The sequence below is a fragment of the Onychostruthus taczanowskii genome, unplaced genomic scaffold (genome assembly GCF_017590055.1).
Source record: "Onychostruthus taczanowskii isolate IOZ18803 unplaced genomic scaffold, ASM1759005v1 scaffold21, whole genome shotgun sequence".
In the NCBI taxonomy this organism is placed as follows: Eukaryota; Metazoa; Chordata; class Aves; order Passeriformes; family Passeridae; genus Onychostruthus; species Onychostruthus taczanowskii.
Genome location: NW_024499351.1, coordinates 7,539,672 through 7,559,945, shown reverse-complemented (window position 1 = coordinate 7,559,945; position 20,274 = coordinate 7,539,672). Strand labels below are relative to the sequence as shown.

General features: G+C 39.1%; 1 long non-coding RNA gene across 1 annotated transcript in view; it reads right to left on the bottom strand.

The window, feature by feature from the left end:
- Positions 1-5,780: 5,780 nt before the first annotated feature.
- LOC121335895 overlaps positions 5,781-20,274 on the bottom strand; it is a 28,059-nt gene continuing 13,565 nt past the window's right edge. The window contains exons 2-3 of the long non-coding RNA XR_005952666.1: positions 10,739-10,866; positions 5,781-6,374 (exon numbers count right to left, since the gene is read on the bottom strand). This is a non-coding gene — a long non-coding RNA (uncharacterized LOC121335895). The remainder of the gene's footprint in view (positions 6,375-10,738; positions 10,867-20,274) is intronic.

The window sequence follows — 20,274 nt, the reverse complement described above, 5'->3', positions numbered from 1 at the left end:
TTTTAACAGTTGTTTAAATGCCAGAAAGTGTTTCCTTACAAAACCATAAAAATGTTTCAGGTAGACTTTGGTACTGAATACACAGATGGGAGCAAGTTCTCAGGGAGGGTAAATATTATGTCTTCACCTAGTAATAAGTGATTTATTCCCTCTGATGTAGCCCTGCCAAATAGCCATTTCTTGGTTCCTTAGTTACTATCTGAAGTAACAAATGATGGCTACTGCAGAAGCAGACCTCACTCACAACAGTGAGTAATGTGACAAGTGGAATTACGTAGATTGACTAACACTGGAGATAACAAAAAATGGAAATTCCTACCAGAGAAGTGCTTGAAGACATGTTGTCAATAATTTCCTGTCATTAAAAGAGAAGTGCATTCAGTGCTGGCAAAACTTTTGAGAAGAGATATAAAGCTTTTCTCAAAAGATGTCACCCAGGCTGTTCTCTGAAGACCCCATCTGGGTTCAACAGGCATGTCACTTACTTTCTTGAGCTTCTTGAGCTTGTTTATAACCCCATCTTCCTGCGTGTCAAACCACAACAGGATCTTCACCTACAGCCCAAGTCTACCTCCACAATGGTCAGAACACATAGAAGAGTCTTCTTCAAAAAGAAAACCAAAACCCACAGTGAGTGACTTGCTAAGATGTGGCATGTTCCACAGGTGGCATGGATTTTTTTGCCCTGCAGTCTCTAATAGACTTAATGCAAAGTAGATAATTTCATCTTAATTCTAATAAGAATTTAGGAGACCTAGATATTGAAAATATGAGATTTAGCATTAAAAGCCACCTGGGAAAAAACAGTATTATAAAGCTGCCTCACATTTGTGATTTCAAAAATAAAATTCCCACCAGCTGGGAAGTTAAAATAAAAGACAAAAGAGGTGAGGGTAGACAAGAACTAAAAATATTTTCCTTCTTCGTTTTGAATCTGTGAGCATCACATGTAACCAATAATTTTCTCTTAGGTCAAACAGTCCCAGGTCCACAAATTGCTGAGCAGCACGGCATCACCCTTACAAAGAGCAAGCTTTCCTATTCACATTTAGTGAATGTCATCATCAGATTCTAGTGAGTTTAAATAAAACTGTATCCAGAAATTAAAATTCTTTGAGTTTATTCCTCACAAACATTGCAAGCATGAGTAGCCCATCACTTTGTGTCTTCCATATTGAAGTGTTTTATGGAGAATGAAGGTAAAATAGGAATGTCCTGTGGCAGGAGCACTTATGGCCAGCCCAGGCTCCTCTCGTGCAGGGGCGGGTACCTGAGGAACCACTTTGCAGGGCAGCCGTGAAGCCCAGGCGCTGTCCCACCTCCACGGCCATTCCAGCGGGCTCGGGCCACGCCAAGGGGGTGGGTGCCATGTTGGGGTGCCGCTGCCCGCGGGCCGGGAGCCGGGAGCCGCTCCGTGCTGCCAGCGCTAGAGGGCACTCCGGGATCGGGGAGCGCCGCAGTCCCCGGGGATGGATGGGCTGGCCGCCCATCGCCTGTTCCCACCGGGACAGCCCTGCCGTGCTGGAAGCAATCCCCCTCTGCTCAGAATAAAAGGGACGGGGCGGGGTATTATGGTGCCAGTGGGGAGCTGAGCAGGTGATACTGCAGCATTGCAGCAGAGAGAAACAGTAGTCACCTCAGGGGTGAAGTACAGAAGCAATGTGGCTCTTCCCAAAGGAATGGTCAGTGTAGCACCTCTCTCTCTCTGTGTGCTGTTCTTTCCTCCTGGGGTAGTAAGTATTGCTTTGGCTTTGTCTTCAAAACTCTGGTCTTAAAGAAGCTCAGATTATGACTACTTACCCGTCTTGCAGAAAATGCCATGCCTTTGTGAAAGAACGTCTCCACCTCCTCTGCAGGAAGGCAGGGAGAAAGCACATTTCCAGAGGTCTGCTTTTCCCAGATGCTGATGAGAAAGCCGTTTAAGAAGTGTACAGCTACTGGCTAAAATATGAAGGAGGAGAGAGGTCTACTCGACCAGACAGTCACTGTCCAGAAGGAGTAAAACCCTCACTGAGGTTCAAAAGACAGCCCACGGCTAGAACATGAGAGGAGCCCGTTCCTAGGAAGCTGCACTGTTCCTAGTAAGCTCCCCTTTTTGTGATGGGAGACTTAAACTGACCTTAAACCATCTCCAGCTGTGCTTTAGGAAGTTTAGCCTTAGTCTCAATGATGTTAATTCTAAAATATTCCCTTCATGACTAATTCATATTTTTCCTTGATATTTAATCTAATTTGCTGCAGGCTAATCCCTTTAGTTTTTGGCCTGTTGACAAACGAAAATAACTAGTCCCTGTACGCCTGCTCCTTCTCTCTGTGAATCTGTGGACACTTATTATCTCTTTCAGGTATTTTTTGTTTCTTCAACAACTCTTAGAGCATTAAAACATCTGCTACTCTTCTCCTTTCTAGTTAAAAGAGAAGATTCCAGGTGTGCAGAGATGACTGAAGGAGACACTATCAGCAAGTTTTTGGTAAATGCTGCATTCCTCATACATCTATCTGGATGAAATTCTTTTGTGTCTAAGTGCCTTTAATTACCACCCATAGGCTGTTACTGAACTACTTCTCCTTGGAGTGTTTTCCTCCTTGCTCTTCTGGGTAATATATCAAGGTTACTTCTTCACTGCTTCTGTTGGTTTTAGTTGAGCAGCTATTACATACTTCATTAATATTTTAGGTAACACATAATGTAAACCTAATGCTTAATATGACCCTTTCAAATGGCAGTAGGTTTGGTTTTGATCCTGGACTATAATATTCCACAGATCCGCTACAGAGAGCTTCTCAGTGATTGATATATGGAAATTTGCTCAACAAAAACTGGCATGCTATAGCCACCAAGTTTCTGTTGCCTAAGAAGACAATAACTCTTTGGCATCCTAAAGCAAGGTTTGTATTCTTTTCTTTTGTTTAGAAAATACTCTGAAAATTCAGACTGCAAAAAAGATGGCTTAGTGGTTTCTGCAGCAAGTGGGATGACAGTCCAAATTCCAGCCCAAGTTTTCACAGGCAGCCTTGGGGAGCTATTTTACCCAACCTGCATCTCTCAATTTCACTTCTATAAACTGAAGACAATGTTCCTTTCCCACCTGGGAAATGCACTGATACTAGTGAGATATTTGGATGCTATAAAAGAAGACCTAGGCAAAGCTTGTGCACAGTCAAATTATAAAAGTCCTAAAAGATAAACAAAATAAATCAGACTTAATATTCTTTGGCTTTTGTTTACCTACCTTCAACACTAGAATTTCCCTGGACTCACTGCTATTCCCTTGTGTTGTCTTCATAAATGAAGCCTTGAGCTGGCCAGATCACTTAAACTCAGGCAAAGCTTTTTCCATGAGCTGCCTCATTGTGGCAGCTGGTTTAGGCACCCCAGCCACAGCAGGGGCTGGAAAAACTGAAGAGTTCCTTGGGATGTGAATTTCTTTTTGGTTTGGAGGAACATGTACTAAGCAACATATAATCAAATGCAAAAAAACTTTTAACCTGTTTTGGCTACACTTTAAAGAAGAAATCATTTGGAGACTAAAATGGAGAATGAGAAACTTCATCTCAACAGGCTGATTTTTGTAATAAAAAACATTCTGCCTCGCAGGAGGAGAAGAGGAGAGGCGTTTCCACCTGCTGCACATGGTGGCTGCCTGTGTCCTCTAAGGCAATGATCCATCCCACAGGCCAAATTCTTCCAACCTTGGTCTTGCAGGCACCCCCTGCACGAAAGTACCCAGTGCCTCATATCTTCTTTAAATGAAAAATTGTTAATTTAAGTATGCTACAGGGAAATGCACAAAGCCATCAGAGAAAAAGGAAATCATACAAGCTGAGCTTAGTCTCTAAGCCCTTTTTGCACAGAATTACTTAAACACATGACTCCAAGGTTTTTCAGATAACTGTGAAGCATTCAAGCAATATAAGGCAAGTTCAGAAAGTAATGGACATGCTGGTCATGCCCTGCACAGTCCCAGTGAGTGTACACAGGGAATGGGAGGGTGTTCCTGTGAATATGTGTACACTGTGAATGTACAGGTCTGCCAGGTAGAATATTGCAAAATTGTGCTCATGTATGCCAAAGGGCTGTGCCACAGGGCTGACAACTCCAGGTAAAATAAGCAGTTCCTCAGAGTCTTCCCAATTTTTTCATTGGAGAAGAAATAATATTCAGGAGAAAATGTGCATATATCAACCCCAGTTATCAAATATTTTATTTTGATTTCTTCAACCCCCTGGGCAGCAACCATCTCTAAGTTACTATACTGAACTGGATGGAATTACTCACGTATTGACATGTAAATAGGTCTCTGCAGAATTCTGAGCCTGCTTTATGATTAAACTTTACTGCCAATGGCAATAAAGATGTAATTAGCATTATTGTAATAATGGCATCATCTTTTGTCTTGTTCTTTCCCAGTCAGGAATTAGAAAAAGGAAATAAAATGGTGTCAGTCTGCATGAGAAGAGTGCTGGACCTGCAGAGTTATACAGAGCACTGCAAGCATCTTGTTAGTGCAAACAAGAGCAACTCACCATAAAATTAAGGGAACAAACACTATCCACTCAACAGCATAGAACACAATGTTGTTCTTTATTATATTATTTAAAAGGGGCAGATTTACTCGGTCATAAATTAATAATTCAGAAGGTATAAGAAGGCACAGCCAATTAGCTGCAGTAATTTGCATTTTTATGCTCCTTCATTAGTTTCCTAAGGTTCTTCTCTCCTGTTATAGCAATGCAAATGCCATCTTCCAAAAGGTGAATAGCCTACCTTGTTTTTGTTTGCATGGTAATGAAGCCTTTTCAATTATTGAAAGACCAAACAATTTAATAATTTTTAAGACAATTTTTTGTTGCTATAATATCTCTTATTTGAGAGGGTTTTTTTCAAGGAACATGCTTTTTAAATGTAATTTATTTTAACCTGAAGCAAGGAGTTTATCAGGTGGCTGATGTTCCGAGGTTCCTAAAATCATGCCTAACTTTAATCACTTAAGTAAATCTCTCAAAGCAAGGTATTAAAATCCTTTCTTAATTTAGAGGCTGACAAATAACTCAGGGTATGGTGTCTTTGTTTGCAGCATAGAGTCTCTTTATCCTCTATGCAGGAATGAATTGAGAAGGGTTTAATATATGAATTTGACTGTTAGGTGAACTTCCCTTTCTTATGCCCATGCCCCAAATATCTGCTGGCACAAGTACCTTCAAAAGCTTCCTGCAGCTTGCCCCAGGGATTTCCCTTTTGGTCATTACTATCTATGGGCACAGTCTTGCTAAAGTTGACGTCCTTAGCTTCTGAGAAATACTCCTGAGGCCAGCAAGGTTAAAGTCTTCCTGCAGTCATAACTGAAGTGCTGGTCACCAGAGTGCTGCAGGGCAGCTGTGCTCACTTGGTCTCTGCCTTCCCATGCAGGGCACCAGCAAATCCCACTGGCTTCCCAGAGAGCTACTCCTAACCTGCAGCTGGCCTGACACGTACTTATTTTTCCATTTTTACTCTGGTATTTTCCTTTCCAAATGCTTTCCATGTGAGGCCATTTCATTTTCTTTTTATAATTATTTTATTTTTAATACAGCCCCTCATTCCAGATGTAGATAGTACATACACTCACTCAAAGACACGTAAAAGGGAAGTAATGCTGAGGCTGCACCTTTATAGAAATGTATCTGAGGCAGCAGGTAACCCAGGAGAACTGTACAGATATTTCAGAGGGCCAGTGGGTACTAATCTCAAAAAAAAAAAAAAAAAAAAAAGAGGTGGGGATGGAATTAAAACCCGGAGAATGAAACAAAGATGTGGTATGTTTTCTGAGGGAACCTCTGAAGGGACTTGTGTGTTCAGGTTACCATGACTGCGATCAGTTGACTGAAGAAGACAGGACACCTGCCCTTCTCCATTTACATCAGCAGAATTCTTGTCTTTGGGATGTTGGTCTTTCTACGGGCAACCTGCAGCAGTTCTTTCTCCCAAGGAACATGGCACCACTCCCCAGCCCACTGAAATCCACTCCATCCTGTTCTCTAGTCGCTTCAGCCTCTCTTTCCTTTAGCAGAGGTGTTGTTCACAAACTGTACAGATCATCTTGGAAATTTTTGCCAGCAAGGAACATACAGGAAGGCACAGTTTTTGTCATTTCACTGATAGTGCAAACAGCATGCCTGCAACACAGACCAAATGACTGATCATACAAGAAGCAGGGTGCATTGGTGTGTTTTAACAGGCTTTCTTCCTTTTTTTGTTAACTTCTTGCTGAAGGCCACATGTGAAGGCTTGGCTCTGAATAACTTCAAGCAGGAAGGGCAGGGTGGCAGAGGCTGTATCAGCTCCAATACTCAAAGGCCAGTGACATTATGCCAGTGGGTATAATGAGGTGAAACTGGTGCCAGCAGGTGCAATGAGAAAGAAGAAACAAAATGGCTTGAGATAATATGTAATTTAAAGTAGAACTGGCCAAAAATAAATTAATCAAAACTTCGCAAACTATATAAATAAAGAAATCTGAAAGTATAGAGAAGATTTTCTAACATCATAGCAGTGGTAGCAGTCTCTATCTATGCCCTTACTCCAACCCCTCCGTTACCTCCTCTCCTTGTCCCCAAGCCCAGCCTTAGCTCATGTCCTGCATGTTCTGCAAGGGCACAGGGGTGGCCCACGGGCAGGCTGGGGCTGTGGGCTGTATTCCACAGCAGGACAGGGCCTCCTGACTTGCAGAATTAACCTCTAGAGCTGCAGTGCTTTGTGATTTCCTCTTCCTATGTGGACAGAAATGGGGGTCTCTGAACTATTTGGAGACAAAATATCAGATTTTGTGATCTAGGTGTATTTCTGTTCTTTATGTCAATCAGAAAAATCAGTCATTTATTACTTAGTGGAGAACTTCAAGATTTCATGTCTTATATGTCTGCTATTTAGCTCATAAATTAAAATTATTTGCAAAGTACATTTTCTAAAAGACATCAATAATCACTTATCGTAGATCATATCAAGAGAACAACATGATCATTTCATTTTTTTTTCTGAAATAAATTAATATCAGAAGGGTTCTGTTGATTATTTAATGTGACTTCTTATATCACATATTTTCAGGACTCCCCTAAATAAATTTCTGTATCCAGACCAATAGCGCAGCTAAGCCAGAATAGAAATTTATCATGGTTTCCAATTTTCTCTACAGACAAAATCCACTGCAGGCTACAGTAAGTTTTTCCAGTGGTCAGTTCCCTTCTCTGAGGTAAATTACTTCAAGGCTTATTTTTTCTAATTCCAGGCAATGGATTTGCTAGTCTTTTCCAGAGAAATTGGAGATGCCTTTGTACCATTTTTCTATTCTTTAGAAAGTCAAGACTTTGAACAGTAGTCTCTCATTTTCAGGATGTTTTCCAGTCCTTTAAGCTCAACCAGAGTTGCCATCAAACCCTTCTTTCTAAAGAAAACCAAATAAATAATAATGATTAAAAAAAGAACTTAGAAAGAAGAGCAAAATCCTTTTCCACAGGGCAGGAGGAGCAGTGATGCAGCACGGTGGCAGGCTGCTGGCCCCAGCTGTGGCACTTGGGAGCAGCTGTGCTGTGCCTCCCTTTCTCCTCCAGCAGAAGCACAAAGCCCCAGACTTCCCTTGCCAAGAGGCTACAGTCTGTGTAGCACTTTCCCTTTTCCCTCGCAGTAAATCTTCACGTGAATAATGCAAGCTCTCTGCTTTTATTCATATTCTCCTCATTATAGTCCAATGATCATTTTAGCACTTTGGCCGTGGCGCGCTGCAGGAGTTCCACATGTATCTGATTATCCATTATAAAATCAAATCCCTTTCAGTCCCTATTTCCCAGCATGGAGTCTTTTCCATCCTACAAGCATGGCTCACACTGTTCCTCACTGCACAGGCTTCAAAAAAAATAATTTGTTCCATTTTTTAAAGAAAGTCAGATTGCTCTGTCATTCACCAGCCTTATTTATCATTTAATCCTCCACTAGTTTTAGTGGTATAAGAAAACTTCATGAAGAAAATATCATGTTTTCTTGTCTCATTAGGAAAGATAAGGTGTGAGGGAAATCAACTTCATGAGTACCAAATCCTCACCATGATGGCTCCTTATTTGCCATTATACTTAAATATACTTATATTTTTTATAAAATTCATAGGTGTTAAGTTGATTTTCTATTCCTTTATCTTCTTAAGAAAATGTCTTCTGGTATGAGTGAGAGCATGTCCTTTAAAAACTTTATTACATCAACAATACTATCCTGATTGAAAAGAACTTGTAATCTTATCAAAAGATGGGATCAAATTAGTCTGACAAAAATTTCATTTTTGTGAAACTAATGTTGATGGATATTAATTGTGTTTAAGCAATCTCATCTTGATAGGCCTTAATTTCCTGAGTTAGTCCTGTTTTCATTTTTAAATATTGGTACACTTTAAATTTTTCCCAACTTGAAAAGTCCCATGTTTCAAACCTGTAATCACCAAAATAAAATGCCTATGAGGGTCTTTTGCTAGTTCTTTTAAAACTATCAGATGAAAGTTAATTAGACATGCAGATTTCAAAATGTCTAGCTTAAACAAACTGCTGTGTAACTGGTTAGAATAAACAGGACTGCATCATCATGTCATTTGACTCAACCATCTGGCTTGCCCCAAAAGGAGACTCCAAGTGACTGAGATTCTGCTTTTCATGGGTTCTTCTCAGATCTGCTATTATCATACAGTCACAGAGCAATAATATTATCGGTATTCCCAGTACAACTGGGAACTCCTTTCTCTGCTTTTCCATTCTTAGATCTGATAACCATAGATACTTGTCTCTAACATTTTGATTCCACTATCTACTTCCTAAAATCCAAGAGTCGTGTTACAATGATTGTTCCAGCTTTCTCCCCCATGTTTCACTATAGTTTAGAGATGTTTTTCATTTACTTTGACCCATACTGTTCTTTCCCCAAGTCACTGCAACAACATCATTCTGAAATGTGCAATTTGGGCACCTACTAAAATATTATTCAACTATGGACAATTATGTTTTTCATGTTTCTGTTTACATTTTCTGCAGTTGATTGTCTCGATATTACTTTCAGCTTTATTAAATTGTCCTTTTCAACCCCCTGAGACTATGAATTCTTGGCAGAACTCACAATAAAAATGTAATCAAGATAAAATCAGTTTCATCTATTTTTTCAGTTCTGTGATTAACTCTTCACTTCACAAGGTCTTGAATAGAGTTCTGCCCCATTAGAAACAATTGTTGTTTATATAGGAAATTGTTATATATAAAATTTTAACAATTCAAACATTGCCTTAAAATCAGCAACTTTTATCACATCTTTCGAACTGATGCCAACCCATAAAATTATTTGTTCTTGCTACATATTATAGCTTAATGGTTGCACAGCCAATTTTCTTATTCCCTAGTGTGTTTGTGCATTTCTAGCAGACCAAAGCCAGCAAATTCTCTTGTGCTTTGATCCTACAGAATCCTTCTTGTATTTTATCCATGGCCTGCAATTTGAGCAAGGCCATTTTAAAACAGAATCTCTCTCACACTGCTGCATTTTTCATTCCATTTTCTCAACATTTTTACAGCCAATAATTTTAACATTATCAACATGGGAATCTTCCTGTTTGTTTTCAGAAAATCTAGCTTTATGCTAATTATTGAGAGATTTCCATTGTGTATATAGCACATAATAAATGAAATGCTGTATATATTAGAATCAAATTAGTTAAAATCAAATAATTTTATGTTATTAAATATTTTAAAATTTACTGTTATGCTTATATTTGCCATAGATAACGTCAAGTAACTTAAATGAAGCTAGTGTGAAATGCCAGGAAAAGCAGATATTCCCTAGTTTTTCCTCTACATTTCATTTTCTTACAATCCTTCTACAGGTTATAATGAGTATGAAGTATGACTGAGTGTAGACAAATGTGTTAAGGCCTTCTATTAGCAAATTTCTTGGTACAGCTGTCATTATTTTTTTAAGTTGCTATGGAGACTTACAAGTTTGAGGCATCACTGTTTCGATGATTTTCCATAGCAATACTGCTTTGGCTCCAGTACATACCCCAAAACAACCATGAATGTCCTCCAAGATAATTTATGTCCTGTTGAACATATTAAAATATCTACACAATTGCCTAGAATATGGCAGTAGCAATAGGATATGAAAAAAGATTGACCTACTTAGTATATCTATTGTTAGGTAGAATGAATTTCATAATTGAGAATTCAGTAAAATAAACGTTAAAAATACATAGCTGGGAGAAAATAGGAAAGGCAGGGTATTTTGTCAAAATAATATTTTTAATTTTTCCCTGTATTTTAGACTTTAAACCTTAAGGCCAAATCACCCCTGGTATGCTCCTGAGAAGAAGTTATTAAACTTTTTCAGGTATATTTTTTCCTATTTATGCTTAAACAGAAATATCTATTTTCCTTTTCCTTTTTAGGTAATTGCTGCTTTACAAAATTGTGGAAATAATGAATTTTAAGAATTGTGTAGCTCAATGGCAATAGTGTCAAATGACAAAAATCCTAAACTACCTTTATATGGACAAAGCATGTAGCTATTATACAGATGAATGAAGACCTCTCACTGCAGACATGTAAAGTACTCAGAACCTGATATGTCTTTCACCAGCTGTGCAGAGATACAAGCAGCCAGGAGTAATTAGTTTTACACCAGTGGAAGTCACAGGAAATACAGGAAGTCACTCCAGCCTGGAAGTGAGGAAGACCTTACCTCTTGGAAGTGCTGGGCAGGGCCAAAATACACTGGAAAGTTTACTTCCCAACATTTATTTTCACTGATGCTTCTCAGCCTTTTGTTGCAGCCTCCATCCCTTTGCATGATGAACCCAATACAGCCTTCTAGAGACAAAAAAGGAGAGTAGTTCAAGTGAGAACCAAAAGCAAAGTCAGTCAAAGGAAGTTTTGCCAGTGCAGTGATACTTCAGACCACTGCTGAGTAATTCAAATAACTGATTCATTAAACAAAATGACACAGAAAAGTTAGTTCTGTTGAGAAAGAGATCAAGGCTCTCCCTCAACCATCCAGCCACATGATTTCCACACTCTCAGTGAGCAGCTGCAGAGGAGGTGCCCTCACACAGACACGCAGCCCTTGAGTGGGGTTCTAAAGGAGCAAGAGCAGCCCTGTTCTCTCTTATTTCTCATCGTCACCAACATCCATGCACCTAGCCTGCCTTCCTGCAGCTCTCACATAACTCAAGGCTACAGCTTTATTTTCTTTTTTGTAGCTTTTCTTTTTTAATCAGTTTACTGAAGTCTATTAATAAAAAAAAAAGTAATAATAGCAGTAAAGAAAAAGTAATATTAACAATAAAAATCCCTGCTACATTTCTCTTAATAATTTTATTTCACTGTTTGGAAGGAGCACCAGGAGACACCTTCAGTTTTTGAAATGTGTTCTGTTTTTTTACTTTCCTAGCATTTCACATTGAGAGTTAATTTTGTTTGCAGCTATTTTTCTTGCATTGCTAATATATTTTCTATTCACATACCCCTTTGTAGGCAGATGCAGACTGCAGGATGCTCATCTAAGAACTTCTTTGCAGTAAAATTGCTGCATGGTGTGTATAACTTTGAGTTTTCACATCATATCTTTTTGTTGGGAAAAAAAAGCATTTTTCTTCAAACAGCTTGGACTCTCTGCATGCTAGAGATACTGGCTTATGACAAGCCTGCACTGGGCTGCAAGGCTCTGCGTGGGTTTTGAACTAGTGACTAACCAACTGAGTGACCAACCTGGTTCTGTGGACACAGATGTGTAAGTTAATTAAATTCTATGACAAGGAAGCAGAGCAGCACTTTCATGTATAACCATGTGGAAAAGTCTTATCAGTGGCTTTATTTTTTCTGGAAAGAATCTTACATGGAATACCTGTATTGCAGTGCGAGACAGCAAAGATACAAGATTTCAACACCTGGTGCAAATGGGCACCATAGAGAGTATGTACAGGACGAGTACACATTGTCATTTCCTTAGTACAGAGTGTGACAACGTAGAGCAGAACATGCAGCAAGTAAGTCAGTGTGCTTTGATACCATAGATCTGGCACTTTTTGAAGTGGAGAATGAAAACAACCTGTGTTTTATAGGTAAGGGTGGGCTTGTTCCCCCAGTCATCTTAGTTGCTTTTACATGGACATCAAAATTACCAAACTGTGTCAGGCCACATATTAATCTATTCTAGTAGCCTAAAATGGTCCCTTGAAATTCATCAAATCACCCTCTAAAGCTGTGATAATGTGGCAAAATTTAGCCAGCATAAGTAATATTTTATTTTGAATAGAAATAGTCTGTGATACATGACAATAATTGCACAGTTTAAGTCTGAAGTATCTATCCATTCAAACACTATTAAGAAGTGAAGAGTGGGCTTTTGCTATTTTTTCAGTCTCTCAAAAGAAAAGAAAAATCAACATAGTTATAATATGTAAAATGGTAATTATAAGAATTGAAAATAATTCTAGATTTTTGATGAATTTGTTCCTAGCCCAGGATTATAAAAGCCTTGTACTTAAAAAGTGGATTGCATTTGCAGCTGAGAAAAAGTGTTCTTGTCACCGTGAAAATCTCTTAGGAGAAATATCCCAGAAATGGACATATGAACACTTATTTCTGTCCAGCAGCTAAGACTTGTACTTTGCAAGGAAATTTTTAATAACTCATGTTACTCTAAATTCATATAAGCAAGGCAGAGGCAGCTGTGAAAAACACTCTCATACAGAACTGATCTGAGGCCATGAACTGTCATAGACGAATTGCACCCATGATTGATCCCTATAGGCACAGATGGACTCTCCCCTCCCAGACACTGATATGTGTCCCCAAAAGAAACAGCCATAAATTGAATGAGATTAATCAGCCTGTGTCACAGAAAGCTCAATGAGACTTCCACGCTCAAGGAAATGTGCCTTTAATTCTTCTGAGCCAAGTATGATTAAGAAGCATGAAGAAATGGCTAAAACTCTGGGGTAATGGTATTTGAGTGAAGGTATTGCTCTGCTTTCACACCCTGACTTTTGACTATTTAACTGTGTAATTTTCTGTTTGCATAGTACATTGCAGGAGAGCATCTACTGACACTGACTATCAGCAAGGAATATAGCTAGGACCAGCGAACAAAAAAATTGTAACTAGCTGCTATGGTACATTTTGAGTCCATCTACTGAATATGTGGGACCAGATTTCATTACAGTTATCTCAGGAGACACCCAGGAGCCCCCAGGCTTGGAAATGATGGCTGAGCTCTGCCCAGGATGAGGGGGTACCTGTGGGCATTCTGCCTTCTCACAGCTGACCTCCACCGGGAGCAAAGCCCACTGCTCAGTGACAGCAAAAATGAGACATTAATCACAGCAAATTGTGCACACCCTCAATCCTACCCTTTCTTAAAGAGAAACAAAAAAAAAAAATTAACATAAAAAAAAACCCATGAAAAAAAAAATTAACATGAAATTCCTAAAACTTTACTGAGATGAACAGAATAGTTCCAAGCTCAATAAAATTGTTCAGAAAGTGGCTTGGGATTTTTTGCCATCTGACATCTTCATATTAAAAGAATGACATCTTCATTTATGTCAATCTTTTGTTCCATTTTGATTTTTCATACAAAAAATCACTTACAGAAAAATCAGTATAAATTGGGGGGAAAAAACCCACCTAGACTTCTTTCTCAAAACAGGTTTGATATTATTTTTAACTAAGCCAGGATAATCTTTTACAATATCTGTCAAGAGAAACTGTAACCAAATTCTCCTCTATTTCAGAATCTGTACAGAAGTACTAAATTCATTCTGTAATGGCTAGACTTCTAACCATTAGATTCTAGATTCCAGATTCTAGATTCTCTTCACAGAAGAGAAAAAAGGCAAAAAAGGCAAAAAAGATGTTGAAATACAGACTTCTTTAAACTGAAATGTGTTGGAAAATGCAGATAGGCATCTAATGGCATGCCCAATGACATCCAGGTACATAATTCTAAGGACAGGGATAAGATCCTTTCACTCTGTATTTTAGGTCCAGGTAGCACTTCCTACTGGACCTGACACTGGGGATCCTGAATTGTGTGAGTATTTCAGCTCCCTGTGGTGATGCCATGCACTTTGCAGCATTTATTACTGAGGAGCAAATGGGGAGCCAGAGGCTGCATCTGTTGCGGAACGAGGGGTGAAACCAATCCATCCATTTGTCCCTTGAACCAAGAAGCCACAGCACCTCAGGACAGGCTCTGTCAAACATAGCCGTGAAGCAATTCCTGAAGCTGCAACTCAGTGTTAGCTCTTTTTCTCAAGTAGATGATCCTTAGACTATAAAAACCTATGGTTTCTGCCAGCTAACATAGGAAATCCTTTCCTTTAAGTCAGTGGTGTCTGTGCAGTGAAATTGAAAGTCTGGATCCAAACAGAGCTGATGACTCACTTGGGAAGCTGCTACAGCCACACATAGCAGCACTCATAATACCAGCCACCTTCTTTCTTTTTTGGAAAAAAAAATCCCAACATTTTACATGCAAAAAAGAAAGCAGATTCTCCTTAATTTATGTTACTGAGTTGTATATTCACTGTTGTACTTTTCCTGCATAGTGAACTTTATTACTTTAAACTCTGAAGGTGAAAGAGTAAGAAGTCATCCCCACACTTGTGCTATGAATACATATTAGATTAAGTGCAAATATAATTCTTACGGTGGATGTGCATTTGGTTTGTATTAATTATACCTCTCTACATCTGCCACCCTGTTAGCTCCCAATATAGCCACACAGCTCCAGCAGCTATACACAACCAAAAGGAGAAAATAAATCATTGCTCTAATGAGAGTTCAAAACTCCATTAAAGAATTTGCTGGAATAAATATGAAAATAATTCAATCTGGAGCAACTCTGGAATAAAAAAGAATATTTCAGTATGTATTGAAACATGACCTAAAAGTGCCAGTAAAGCACTCCTTTTTTATATTATTTGAACTATGAGAAGTCTCTGTACTCTCTAAAGTAAAAATAAGTTTTCACTCCTGGTAAAATCACAGCATCTGGATTTTTCATTGTGCTATATTTTATGTTACTGAACCTCAGATTTTTAAATTGTCAGTTTCATTTATAAAACATCAGAATCTACTAAAATAATGTTCAAAATATCAACATTTTTCCTTTAAGTGTGTGACCTCAAGAGCACTAATTAATCAATGTCAATCTCTCTGACCAAGATCTTATCACTTGAGTGTGTGTGTTCTAAGATATTAGTACAGGCTGTTTCTAATCAGCTTGGCTTGAGGAGAATATAGAGATGGAGGAAAAGGGAGGGATTTTCTGTGTAAAAAGACAAAACCTGATAATATGCATCATAAAACCACATTTTTGCTGTATTTGTGAGCTATTGGCTTGTTCTGAGATTCTGAGTTTTCACTAACTGACTGCAAATAAGCACACAACTGCAGAAGCGCCAGTTTTCCAATTGCTATTGCAAGGAAGTCGATTGTCCTACATATGTAGGGCAGCCCTGGATGGGAGTGAGATATTTGCATCTCCACTTGTGACTTTCTGAACATTGCATGATGAATGACGGTTTGGGGAATCACTCACAGCTGTTTGCTTGCTGGCTTTTGAAAAGAGAAGGCGTTTGACACTGTTATGTTATCTCTGCAGCATAGCTGCAAAGCAATTCCAAGAAGCAAGATAAATTAACTTTTAAGAGATAGTACATTCTTCTGTGTGACACACAGAAGACAAGTCACATTTCAGCTTTAAATTCGCTTATGAAACCCATCTTTTAGTTATAATAAGTAAGATTTTTTTAACTGCAGAAACACAGCAAATTAGGAGGAGGCTACAATCACTTCTTAAGGGTTTATAAAATTGCAAGTATGAGTTTGGCTTTTGGTTGCTTTGTCATATGTGTCACATGTGTGATGTGTCATTTCTGGCCATGCAAAGTAGGTATGAAATACTGCAATCTAACCCTGAGCTCAAGAAAAGAAACCATTAGACAAAGTATAACGTGGCTTTACAGTAAACCAAATAATCACATCAAAAATTATCACAGGGCTCATTCTTGCTAAAATAAGTGCTATTGGCTCAACAGTAATTTCAAATTACTGATATGACATAAACTTGATAACACTGCAAAAATCCCCCAGTGTTCTGTACAGGATATTCAATTGATTTTATGTTTTCCGTCATTTGTTTAAACAGAGTGGCTTACTTTTGCACAGATAAGCAGCAGTTTCAGGTGTACAAACAGCAACACAACTGAAAGGAGCCTTATTCACAAAGGGGTAGCAGCCAGTACGCACTGGACTAGGTCAATATATCCTTTCCAAGTTGCCTTCTTATTCAAAAGAGTTTTGGTTACATCCTGAGATTATCACAAAGGAAAGAGGGATAGATTCCAAAGTCTTTCAGAACCTGAGTTTAAGGAACACAATCAACACATACACTGTTTGATGTTCATACAATAAAAACATGGAGTGCATGACAGAAACTCACTCTCCAAAAAAATCAACAAGAGATCTTCAACTATAATGCCAAGAATGTGAAATTCATGCTTTGCTTATGTGTAGTTGCAGTGAGTGTTTCAGCAAACAAAAGCAACTGCCCAAAAGCCAGCTGTGTGCATGTTTTTATCCCTAAAACAGCTGCTGCATTTGACTGTGCAGAGTCTCCTCCTCTCCCAATGGCCACTATATTAAGTAGTTTGCTGTAATTGCTGCACAGCACTTGGCAGTGGCAGGCATGGTAACAGTTAGCATTAATAACAGTAGGAACTGTTTTCACAGTTCCATGTCTCACAGTCTCTCTCATGTGTGAAACCACGTTCGGTGCAGATGAACGGGATATCTACGGCAGAACAAACGCGCTCAGCAAAGAGGGTGTCCATGTGAGGTGGTATAGAAGTTAAGTAATTAGGCAGTAAGAAAATATGCAAGCATGAGGATTACTGAAATCACTACTTATGTATTTCGTGTTTGAGAGGTCAGTGTTGCACTAATAAAAATTAATAACTTTGAGGGACTGTTTTAATTTAAACGCGCATGCCTTAGTGCATGACAAATAATGTGTCTGTATGCATGTTTAGATAGATTTTTCCTTACACCTTCATCTGTAGGGAAGGAATGAGTCAGAGTAGCCAGCATATAGCTCTATCTGTACCTGTCTATTCCCAAAATATCACAACAAATATTTCAGGATCTTTTCAACTGACAGAAGTAAAGGTCAGAGTCATAGTAAAGGGCAGTTTGTGGAGGAGGAGATTAGCATTTCTCTAAGTGATTTCTTCTTCCATCTACTTTTTTATATCCTCTACAAACTGCCCTCTAATTTCAAACACATTTTTTGAATTCTGTGGAGAAGCCAGTTCTGAAAAGGTATCATCCAAAAAAACCCATTTTTCTTGGCTCATTCATCAGCTATCCTGTCTTTTCTAGTATAGATATGGTTGGGAGAAGGCATATGTGTGGGTGTGTACATTCTGTATATAAACAAATATCGGTGTAGCCTCAATTTAGCATTCTGTACTCACACACTACTTATGCAAAGGTATTGATTGGAGAGCTTCGTTACTAGGATTTTTTTAGCTTCTTTCTCATTGAAAAATAATTATTTAATAGATTGATTAGATTAGAATTTTTCTGTTTTATCTGACTAGTAGGCTAATGCCAAAAGAAAGTTCCAGGTGTTCAGCTCCTTTACAAAACAGATCTTTATTTTGCATATCCAAAAACAGGGCAGCTCTCCAGCATCCCACACACACAAAGAATTCTCCTCTTTTAAGCATCTTTAAACTGTGTGCTAGGTCATCTCTGAATTCATACAGACTGCATCCCCTTTTCATTTATTTTTAAAGATTGCCTTTAGATCAGAGCTTGGTAAATGGCTCTGTGGAAGGGTGACCCCTCCACTGCCATCCTCTGCCTTATCACCATCCAGCAATAACCAGCTGCTTCTAACATAAAATGAAATGCAGTGTTTCCTAAAGACTGCGACATAGAGTGCTCATTTGATTTGTGTTTTGGCAATAAGTTTTCCAGGTTTCAAATAGAATTCCTCAGTAAATAGTTCTCTCTCTCTCTCTCTCTCTCTCTCTCTCTCAATGTGTGGCCAAAAAAGCATTAAAGAACTCGATTCTTAATAGCCTTTCAGTTCAGGTCTTCACCTACCATTTTGCAAAATGAAGACAGACAAGGGAAACAGAACCAGTGATCTGACAGCAACTCATAGGCTTCTCAGACAGGTATAATTTATTCCCATTCAAGCTGCTGCCACCAGCTGCATTCAGCCCCATCCCTGCCTGGCTTCACGCATGCAGGCACAGCTGCTGACAGACTGCGTAAGAGACTGGAGGAGTCAGGGATGCTGAAGAGGAGAAGACTCCAGAAGCACCAGCCTGGCCCAGCAGTGGCCATAAGCATTCTTGAAGCAGTAATAATCCATTCACCCTGCTGGCACTCCTAATGGTGGGGCTGCTCCCCAAACTCCTCACTGACAGCACCTGTGCCTTTTCCTTGCCCCAGGAATGTGGACTATGCCCTGCCTGCTAATGTTTCTGAGGGCTCTTGGGGAATATTTAGTTCAGGCCTTCCCCAGTTTTTAGCCCTGTACTGTCTTCAACAACTGATCAGTGCTAAGCCCATGGAAAGCTCCAAACAGAATGGTTAAGGCACAGCCCAAGGGTGCAAGAAGATTTTTCTCCACACCTTGGATGGATGCGTGACAAAGTACATAAACATGCTGAAACAACACCTAGGCTATAGAAAAAAGGAACAGACTATATCAGCTTAAAATTAAGACATGCAGAGTAGCTTGGAAATTTGCTCCTGATTTCATGGGCAAAAAGGTAAGAATTCAGGACTTTCTCTCCCCATGTGGTTTTTGGAGAGAACAAGGCGGGCAACAATAAAGAGGTAGAAGTCAGTTCTGGAAATGAGTTTCTGTGTTGTTTGGCTGACTTTCAAAGGATCTGATCATTTTAATACTGTATGTATTAAACTGTTCTGTTAATGATGTGTTAAGGCAGTCATGGATTTACTAGAGGTTCTAGGCAGATCAAGGTTACGTCTTCCCCACTGGGCACACAAAATCTTGGACAGACATCATTTAGCTATCGTTTCAATCAAGGAAAACATAGCAAGTCCTTTCTAAAGCTGAATGAATTATTAACATCAATTGTCCTTTTGTTGCACATAATTTCTGCTAGAAGGATGACTCCAGGAATGTTTCACTGCAAATTTTTCATAGCTTTTTCATCTCTGGTTGCCTTGGTGCATGGCCCTATACTTAAACTATTCTCTATGGCCTGGAGAAACAGCCAAAGGCATTTTGAATTATTTCACATTCAGAAGGAGTGGCCTTTGTGGATGTGGTTTTAGCCCACTGAAAAAATAAAGGCTGAAATCTACTTATTAGCCACAAATTTTGCAGTTCCATTGAAAGAGAATGGGTTTGAGCTTTTGACCCTGCAACATCACCATTAATAATCTACTGAAGACAACAATCCTTTACCACCCATCAAACAATTTAGGCAAAAAAATCAAAACAGTAAATTTTCTGCAAAGGTGAAAGGACAGATCACAGGCTATCAATGGTCTCCTACAGATGTTACTAGAGAATCACATGGATACACAGAATGAAAAGGCAAAGTGGATTCCACTTTTTGGTCAAATTCTTAAGAACTGTGAAGACCATTAGTTTAATTCTATGCTCAACCATGAAATCTGCCTATGCTAGTTATTAGATTAGCAGGATTTTTTATTATTTACCTTGAAATATTAAGAAACACATTCCTAGTACCAGGAAAACCCTTTATAGAGAGCAGGTCAGCAGCACATATGGAAAGGCAGGTTTCTCATGTGCATAGTTGCGCACTGGCATTTGGGAGAACTGTGCCCGTGTTCCCAGCTGTATCACCCTGCTTTGCTGGGTAACCATGAAGTCATTCCCTTGTCTTCTACCACAGCTTCCCCCTCAGAAAAGTATGAAAAATAATTTCAGGCTTCTTTGGAAAGAACTTTGAAATCTATGGGTGGAAAGCATTGTGTAAGAGCAGGGTATTAAGGGTAATTTATTTATGTCTTGTTCAGCTGTGTAGATACTGGTCTAAGCCCCCTACAGCAGCGATCACAATAAACACTACACTCTTGGCAGGTAAAGTGTTCACTGCCCAAACTCTTGTTCCAATTCCCCAGTCTCCAGCAGCTTAAAGGCAGAAGATCCATCACAAGTTCTGGCCCATTCTAGAGCTGGGCCTGTCTTCTTAAGTC